The 9,486-nt window shown below is 36.4% G+C and overlaps 1 long non-coding RNA gene across 1 annotated transcript; it reads left to right on the top strand.

Moving 5' to 3' along the window:
* Window positions 1-321: 321 nt before the first annotated feature.
* LOC110825366 (uncharacterized) lies at window positions 322-4,416 on the top strand. The gene is made up of 3 exons (XR_002541769.2): window positions 322-488; window positions 569-626; window positions 3,504-4,416. It is a non-coding gene; the product is annotated as an uncharacterized LOC110825366 (long non-coding RNA).
* The last annotated feature ends 5,070 nt before the right edge of the window (window positions 4,417-9,486 follow it).

The raw sequence follows: 9,486 nt of genomic DNA, 5'->3' as shown, positions 1-9,486 counted from the left end.
ATATTATAAAACTAGTTATAAAAAAAACTAGCTATATATAAAATGAATGGTAAATATCCATATCAACTCTATTATATGTGAAGGTTAGATCAGATTTAGAAGACAATAAGTCAAAAGAAAAGAAGCTAATACATGAAAATGAAAACTAAAAAATGATCATATTGTAGGGAGGATCTTCGAAATTTATGACGATGCTTCAGTAGGCATGTAACGCACAGGAAATGTCCAAGTTACCCTTAATGAGAGACATAAATCGGACGGCTGTAGGACTATCCCTAGATCAAACGGCTCTCCTCCACCCCTGCCCCAAATAAATAACGTTCTTGCATTGAGTCAAAACCCTAGGAGAGGGAAAACCGCAGGCCGAGAGACACGAAGAGAGAGGGAGCCCCGAGATGAGGGGTTGATCGGGGAGAGAGAAGGTGACGCGTAAGGAAGAGTGCGACGGACTCCGGCATCACCTCGACCGGAGAGCATCTTTTCGTCCGGTAAGGGTATATTCATTTAGAATCTATGAGCTAGTGGTGTTTAGGGAATCCATTCTTTCCAACCTAGTACGTGCTTGCAGGTCACGGTAGAGAGGAGCCAACACCACCACGAACAAAACACCTAACCGAGACCCTAGTGTGAGTTTCATCTAACCTGCTAACATAGATCGTGATTAGTGCAATCTAAATCATGTTTTAATTGAATGGTACGATAAAATTGAAATCAGAAGAGGTAGGGGATTTATTATTGTCGTTATTAGGATGTATATCAATTGTGATCTTCATTGGAATCTCATGCGAATAGAAAGAACCAGGAGTAGTCGGTGAGGACGATGGTTTGGGAAACCAATAGAGCGGCGAAGGAGAAGACTCCAAGGGGTCGGGCTCTGGGTTTAGTTTTGGGCTCCCAGTGAGCTGAGTTTGGGATTGATAGTGGGCTTTAGCCGAATCGCAAACGGGCTAAACATGGGGAAGTAATCCTGACCTAGCAGGAAGTCCAGGATCCTTTAAAAAAATGAGTGGGCCGAGTCCAAGAAATAAGAGGGCCTATTTTCGAAAAGCCCAAACGAATAAACTTAATTCACTTTATAAAGCTAAAAAAACCCTTTAAAAACAGTGAACATTAATTTGACTTAGCCGAGTGACAAGTAAGAAAATGGATCTATATGTGGGCCTGGATCCAAGATAAAATTTAAGAATAACATGACAAATGGGCCAGGCTAATAACGGAAAAATGAGTTGTGTCAAAATTGAAGTCCAGTAAAAATAAAAGAAAAGTGGCTTAGAACAGGGACAGTGGGCTAGTAGCCCAAAGAATTCAAAACTAATGGAAAGGATGATTTAAAATGGGTTAATATATATATATATATATATATATTGGACTTGACTAGTTTTAAATTTGACAGTAGGTTTGGGCCTTGGTACATAAAAAGGTTGGCAATGATGATAAAATGTTAGATAGACAATAACAAGGAACATTATATGCAATGAAGCCTCATGCATATTCTTTAGGCAACGATTGTTACAAAAATACAATTTAAGACTAAACAAGAGATAGATAAAATTAATTAGAAGTAAATAAAGAGTATTATGAGATATTTAGAATAAGACAATAGTAGGAATGATAAGGGTATTGCAAAATTTAAACAGAAAAGTATACGGAAGAAAGGAAGAAAGGAAGCATTAGTTAAATAACATAAAATAAATAAACGAATACAAAATGAGGGTTCATGGAAGGAGGATTTAGAAAGATATTAAGAAAATGCAAGTAAAGTGAGATGAAAAATAAAACATAAGTTGTGAGAATGTGATATGTTTAAATTGGTATACCATTTAATCATTTATCAATGAGGGTTGTGTCCGTGTGGTGGTCATGATATGGTCGATATGATTGATGAAACTTTTTTTACGTAGACAAGAGAGATTATTGCTGGTAATGTACATTATACTTATTGTGTGATTTTATACGAATATAATTATGTTTTTAGTCATTTTGTATTAGTGAGAATATAATTAATGACTGCAATGGTTGTGTTTTTAGGGTAGTAATGTTTGTGTGTATGGCTAGCTGCGGTCGAGTGGTGAGTTCGTCCCATAGAGCGTGTAATATATTGTATCATACTAGGTGAGCAGAGGGGCGGGTGTGTGTGTGGTTGTTACGGTCGAGTGTGAGCCTCTTCTGTTGGTAGTATCGTATAGTTTCCATTGACATTTATTGGTGATTTGTGTCCACGTGTTAATGGTAGTATTGGATATTCCATCTTGATAATAATGTAAACGACATCGTACGATGAGACACTAATATTCATTTGTAATACAAGAGATGAAGGGTATGTTAAATAGTTATTTACATTTGCAAGTTCTTAACACTAAGATTGTTGTGTTTATTAGGAGAGAAGTGAGAATAAATTATAGGGTGAGTATAATAATTGAAAATCTGAAACTTATAATAATTCTATATTATTTGATATCCCAATAAAAAAATTTAATTATTAGGTGGAATAAATGTAAATGAGCAATAATATTGAAAATATTAGATTTGACACTAACACATTTAGGTAATTACAAAGAAAGCACACAAACTTTTAAGAAATTAAAGGAAATATAAATTTAGATGCTCTTGGGAGTAGATTACAGGAATGTCCACCTATACGAATGACAATTTGTAGATTATCTTGTTAAATAATTCTTACTGAGTATGTGTAGCTTATCCCGTTGTATTCTTTCAGAGTAGAAAATTTTACAATTAGATTTAAATCAGTTAAAGTAATTACTAGACCCTTGACTCATGCAGAGGTCATATAGTGTATAAAAGTATTGAGATTATGTTTACAAACTCAAAAAATTTATCTAATTTTGAGAATGTAGGTGTATGATGAGATGATGTAAGTATTTGTAATAAAGTTAGGAATGGAATGTGCTGTATTTTTTAAAATGAACTATTACATACTTTTAAATGATTTAATACAATTAAACACTATTGATTTTATTTAGATTACGAGTCATTAAAATGTAGGTCAGAAAATTAATTCATGATTTTTTAATAATTTCACAAAATATAATATTTAAACAATCTCTTACCGAAATTAAATGTTAAAGTATAAAAACAATCATAACTAAGAAAATAAACATTTATTTTCTTTGAAAAAAAAAAAAGACAATGGTATCATCCATATGATTGTAAGTATTTACAGTATTCTTTCTAAAAATAGTATACATATTGTTTTAAATGGAGCCTTAGTTTTAATTTTTAAATTTAATTATATAGATTATATGCTGTTAAATTTATGCTATGTACTACATTACAAAATATAATTTTAAAAAAACTTTTACATATAAATAGGGTTTTTGCTAAGTCGCATACGATTAAAAGCTTATTCTGTTCTCGAATGCTTGGGACTGGTCTATCTATTTTGTCTTTCTATTTGATTGTGGCCTTATGAGACTTTTGTATTTTTTGGTAAGAGTCTGATATAAGTGTTGCTAGTTTTCCTTTCATGGCTTTTTCTACTGCAGCTTCCTTTGATGAAGAAAACCGCAAGTCAAACTTCATCTTCATCATCACCCATTAGCGTTCGTCGTCATCATCACAAAAGCTCCACATGCCCCCTCCCACCTGCAAAAGAAGCTGGCAGAAAAAAACAAAGTCTGTCGACGAAGACGAACGAGGAAGGTTTAAAATGCCTTCCCCTAAAACGGTGGCGTTTTAAGGAGAGCATTAATTACTTTACCCCAACGACGGCGTAGTTGGGCTTTCTCAACCCTGGCAACACATTAGGCCCAAGGAAAGAAATGAAAAATGGAGGGAAAGAAAAGAAAAGGAAAAAGGGCTGAATCCTTTTTAGGCCTGACCCAAGTGGAAAACAGATAAGGATATAGGAAAGGAGAAGGGAAGAAAAAGGAAAAGCATGGGTTCGGTTGACTTTGGCCCATTTTCTTTATCCTTTCCCTATATCTTTTTCTACATGGGTGATCCAATGTAAGTAGTGGGAGAAAAGGACACTTTTTGCCGGTGAAAATGTCTTTGGATGTTAGACAACCTAATACCCAGAAGAATTCTAATAAATATCATGGTCATATTTTGGTACGAGTGTCTCCCACCACATTGTTTTCTATGTGAGCAGATGGGACACAACATATAGTTTTGCAGCAAGATACAGGAAGATGGAAACTAGCACAATGGTAGAGCCAGATACTTATGACTCGCAAGTGCCGATGTAACCACCGATCTTGATAGAGGTAGTTTGCTTGATTGTATTGTAAACTAGTTCCCATTAGCTGGTCTGTTAAAACTAAATATATAGTTATTTATTGTAAATTAGATATATTGTAAACTAAGTCTATTAAACTAAATATAATCTGTAAGTTAGATGTAAATTCTTTGTAATGACATGACCATCATTTATTAATATTGTAACGATCTCGAAAATTCCAAATGAGGTAAATTATAAATTTAGTGTGGAAGTGAAATAAATAGTTAGGGTTTACATTTCTTACACAATAACTTAAAGTACTAAATAGGGTTGCGAGAATAACTATTTTAAAAAAACAATCAATAATCAAATAAATAAATGAAAAGTAAAAAAAAAAAAACTGAACGTCCTACTCACAGCCCTCTTGTGGATCGAGTTCTGGATTCTGATTTTTTAAATCTGAAATGGTTAATGAAAAAGTGAGTTACACTAACTCAGTAAAAATATTACGCTATTCGCCGATACAGAAATGAAGGTTGGTAGAAATTATAAAAACAATTAATGGACCTCTTAATTTACGTAAATTCGTTTATCATAAATAAAATCATTTACCGCATACTTACCGTAACGAGATTTTTTTTTTTAAAAAAAAAAAACCATCTATAGAGTCAATAAAATAAATAATATCCAAATATTGTATTCAATCAGTCAGAACAACAACTTTATCTTTTATCAGCCTACTAGTATCCATGGAGGTTCATAGAGATGTCTCCACTACGCGTAAACTTTTATTCAATATTTCAAATAACAGGTCGTCCTCATACCCCGTCCGGTATGAGCGCCAAAAGATACCATCCCTCAATACCCTGTTCTGCATGAGGGTGAAACGGGTCATCCTCATACCCCGTCCGGTATGAGTGTCAAATTACCAATTATCAATACCTCGTCCGATATGAGGCAATATTTACGGTAGGGTTCTTTGTGTACCCGGTCCATCCACCATCTCCTAGGATATCTAGTAAAGCTATCGTTCATCCATTCACTTGATCAAATAATTTCTTGTTTACCTTTAATTTTCAATTTTTCAATTGAACTGTAATCACATAAAACAAGCCATAGATGTATCAAGAAAACGTAGTTGCATCATCATACCAATTACAGTGTATTATCATGCATTTGAAATAGTAAAATCAACCAATCAACTAAATACAACAAACAGTAGTAAATAACTGGTTCCGTCTCCATTAGTAACCTTTAATTAATTATGGATATTTTTAAATTACGTAAAATACTGTATTATTTATAATTAAACTTCAATTCCATAACAATGAATAAGGTGATGGATTCTTACTCAAATTAATGTTTGAAATGTTAAACTTTTGACTGCGCCTACTGGCGGTCCTTGAGTTCCATGAATTTTTCTTTTGGGGATTAGAACGTGCTTCAAGTACCTAGAAATACCCAAAAAATAATCTAAAATCAGTATTAAAAACCTTTTTTGGCCAATTCTATAATTTCGGCACAGCAGCTCCGACGTGCTTCGACGACGGTACCGCTGCCCGCAACGACGGTTTGCCTCGAGTTGACAGTTTTCGGCTGATTTCGGCCAGATTTATACCCATCCCTGCAAAAAAACCTGTTAAGATGCATTTGTTGGCAAAAAAAAAATCAAAAAATCAAAGTTTACTGGCAGTGGAGTTCTCTGGTGCAACAAATCCACCGCTTCACCTTTGCGGTCGGGTGTTTTGCTTCGATCAATTTATAGAAAAAGGAATGGTGATTATAATAGTGGAAGAATTGCGCAAAACGGGAATCGGGAAGGGCCTCATTGAAGGAGATTTTTGTTTTTTTCTGTGACGGTGCCGTCAGGCTTTGCTCGCAGTTTTCGGCCAATCCGCCAATCCTTTTGCTTCGATTTGGTCATGTAGATGTTTAAAATCGAATTTCGAGAAATTTTTTTTTTTACCTCTTTTGGCGATCGATAGTGGCTCCGGCGCAGCGACGGACGGTGATCGGCTCCTTTCCTAACGATTGGGTCTTTTTCTCTAGCAGGGGGGTCTGGTGGCTAGGGTTAGAGTTTCGTGTAAAGAGGGTTATTTATATCTGTTTTTTTTTAATCTAGATCGTTCATCGCGTTTGATCTGGACCGTCCGATCGCGTTTGATCTAGACCATCCAATCACGTTTAAATAAGAAGTGAATCTGGACCATTAATTGCAATTTGATTTGAACAGTCCGATCGTATTTAAATAGAAAGTGGATCTGCACCTTTCATCTCGTTTAATCGTGACCGTCCTGACTTTCCGTGCGTGCGGGAACAAATTCGGGCCGTCCGATCGCTAGCACGGGGATCACCAGCGTGGCACCGCATCAATGTCCCTTGCCACATGGTGCGTTCCGGTTCGTTGGAGCTACTGACTGGGCGTCCTACGTGACACAATTTTGTTAAATTATGTTTTGACCCCTAGAACCCGAATTTTTACTATTTTTTTCAAAATTATTTCCAATTTCACCATCCATCTATTTTTTTCCTAATTTAACATTTTTTAAAAAATTAAAAAATTAAAATTATATTTTTATGTATTTATTTCGATTTTAAAATTAATTCTAGGCCAAATTTCGGATCCGAGTATTACAATAACTCTCCCCCCTTTTAAAAGAAATTTAGTCCCTCAAATTTGTCTCTCTCTTACTCAATCAAACACTCGGGATATTGGGCTCTGAAATCTGATTCTAGCTTCTATGTGGCCTCTTCCGGTGCGTGATTCTGCCATAGGACCTTAACAAAAGGAATTTATCAATTGTGGAGTACTCTGCTCTTTCGGTCCATAATACTGATCGATACTTTCTCGTAGGACAGATCCTCATAGAGTGAAAGAGGCTCGTGGGCCAATATGTGTGAGGGGTCCCGGTTGTACTTGTGTAGCGTGGATATATGAAACACATTATGGACCCTAAAAAGTTTTGGAGACAGTGTCAGTTTATAGGCAGCGGTGCTAATTCTGTCTAAGATTTCAAATGGCCCAATAAATCGAGGATTCAATTTCCCCTTCTTGCCAAACCTACTGATTCCCTTGAAAGAAGTGACTTTAAGGAACACCCAATCACTTTTTTCGAATTTCAAATCCCTCATTTGTGTATCCGAGTAACTCTTCTGCCTACTCTGAGCCATCTGAATGTTCTTTCTAATCTTAACTATTTTAGCTATAGTCTCCTCTACAAGATTTGGACCAAACAATCTTTTATCACTCACCTCTTCCCAACAGATTGGTGATTTGCATGGGCGGTCATACAACACCTCGTACGAAGCCATGTCAATACTTGCTTGGTAGCTGTTATTTTAGACGAAATCTATCAGAGGTAATGATAATCCCAATGGCCCCCGAAGTCAAGAACACAAACTCGGAGTATATCATTTAGTGTACGGATCATCCTTTCTGATTGTCCATCGGTATGATGGTAGAATGCAGTACTAAGGGACAGTTTCGTTCCCATGACTTGCTAAAAATTAGACCAGAATTGAGAAGTGAACCTGGAGTCCCTGTCAGACACTATTGTCACTAGCACTCCATGTAACCTGACTATCTCCCGGATATACATTCTTGTTAGCTTATCTAAGGAGCCGGTCATCCTTATGGCTAAGAAGTGGGAAGACTTGGTGAGCCAGTCAATAATTACCCAAATAACATCATATCCTGAGCGTGCCCTAGGCAATCATGTCACGAAATTTATTGTGATATGTTCCCACTTCCACTCCAAAATTGGTAATGGCTGAAGTAGCTCGCCTGAACATTGATGTTTTGCCTTAACTTACTGACATACCAAACACTTGAAAATAAAGTCAGCTACATCTCTTTTCATCCCGTTCCACCAAAATTAGGGTCGCATACTTTGATATATTTTAGTGCTTTTGGGATGTATGGCAAACTTTGATTTATGGGCCTATGTCATGATATCCTTTTTCAACTCACTGTCACTTGGAACACACACCCTGTCATAAAATCTAAGCAACCCATCGGCAGAGACTCAAAATTCTGAATTAACTTCCTATTCTACATCTTTTTTTAGGGTTGCTAGGGTCGAATCGGCAGATTGAGCTTCCTTTATTCTCTAGATTAACTTAGGTTGAAAAGTCAGGTGGATCAAACATGTGACTCTCTTCAGGTCCTGAAGTCGTACCTGTTGTGCGACCCCTATTACCTTGCATTCTGAAACCATCAAGTGAGCTAATATAACTGTACTTTTTCTACTGAGTACATCGGCTACCACGTTGCATTTACCCAGGTGATACAAGATGTTGCAATTATAGTACTTGAGGAGTTCTATCCATCTTCTCTAACACATGTTGAGATTCTTTTGAGTGAATATGTGTTTCAAGCTCTTATGGTTGGTATAAACCTGAAAGGTCTTCCCGTACAAGTAATGGTGTCAAGTCTTCAAGGCGTGGATAATTGCGGCAAATTCTAAGTCATGAGTGGGGTAGTTTTTCTCATGACTCTTACTGTCTGTACCCATAAGTTATGACCTTCCCATACTGCATCAGAACACAACCCAACCCTAGGTAAGAGACATTACTATAAACTATATATCCACCCGATCTGCTCAACAAGACCAATACAGATGCAGTAGTCAACCATTTTTTTAGTTTTGAAAAACTCCTATCACCGTTCTTGTTTTACTCAAACTTAACATTTTTCTTTGTAAGGCGAGTCAAAAGAGTAGCTAGGCTAAAAAACTCTTCCACAAACCTGCGGTAATAACCTGTCATTCCCAGAAAGCTACAGATCTCCTTAACCGAGGTTAATTTTTCCTAGTTGAGCATTGCCTCAACTTTTTTGGGATTCACTGACACTCCATCATTTGATATGATGTGTCATAGGAAGGTAGTCTGCTCGAGCCAAAACCCACACTTACTCAACTTTGCATACAGTTTTTTTCCCTAAGAACCTGCAAAACCTAAGTCAGATGCTGTGCATGTTACTCTCTGCTTTTTGAATAAACAAAAATATCATCGATGAGTACAATGATGAACTAATCTAGGAATTATTTAAAAACTCTATTCATAAAATCCATGAAGATGGCTGGTGCGTTGGTAACTCCAAATGGCATGAACAGGGACTCATAATGTTTGTACCTAGTTCGAAAGGCTGTTTTGATAATGTCTTCTGCTTTGATCTTTACCTGATGGTAACCTGAGCGCAGGTCTATCTTGGAGAAAACTTAGACACCCTTCAACTGATCAAAGAGGTCATCGATCCTAGGGATTGGGTATTTGTTCTTGATCGTGACCATGTTCAGACCTCTGTA

This window comes from Carica papaya, chromosome 1, assembly GCF_054855325.1.
Source record: "Carica papaya isolate Zhongbai chromosome 1, ASM5485532v1, whole genome shotgun sequence".
In the NCBI taxonomy this organism is placed as follows: Eukaryota; Viridiplantae; Streptophyta; class Magnoliopsida; order Brassicales; family Caricaceae; genus Carica; species Carica papaya.
This window is presented reverse-complemented; position numbering and strand designations above follow the sequence as displayed.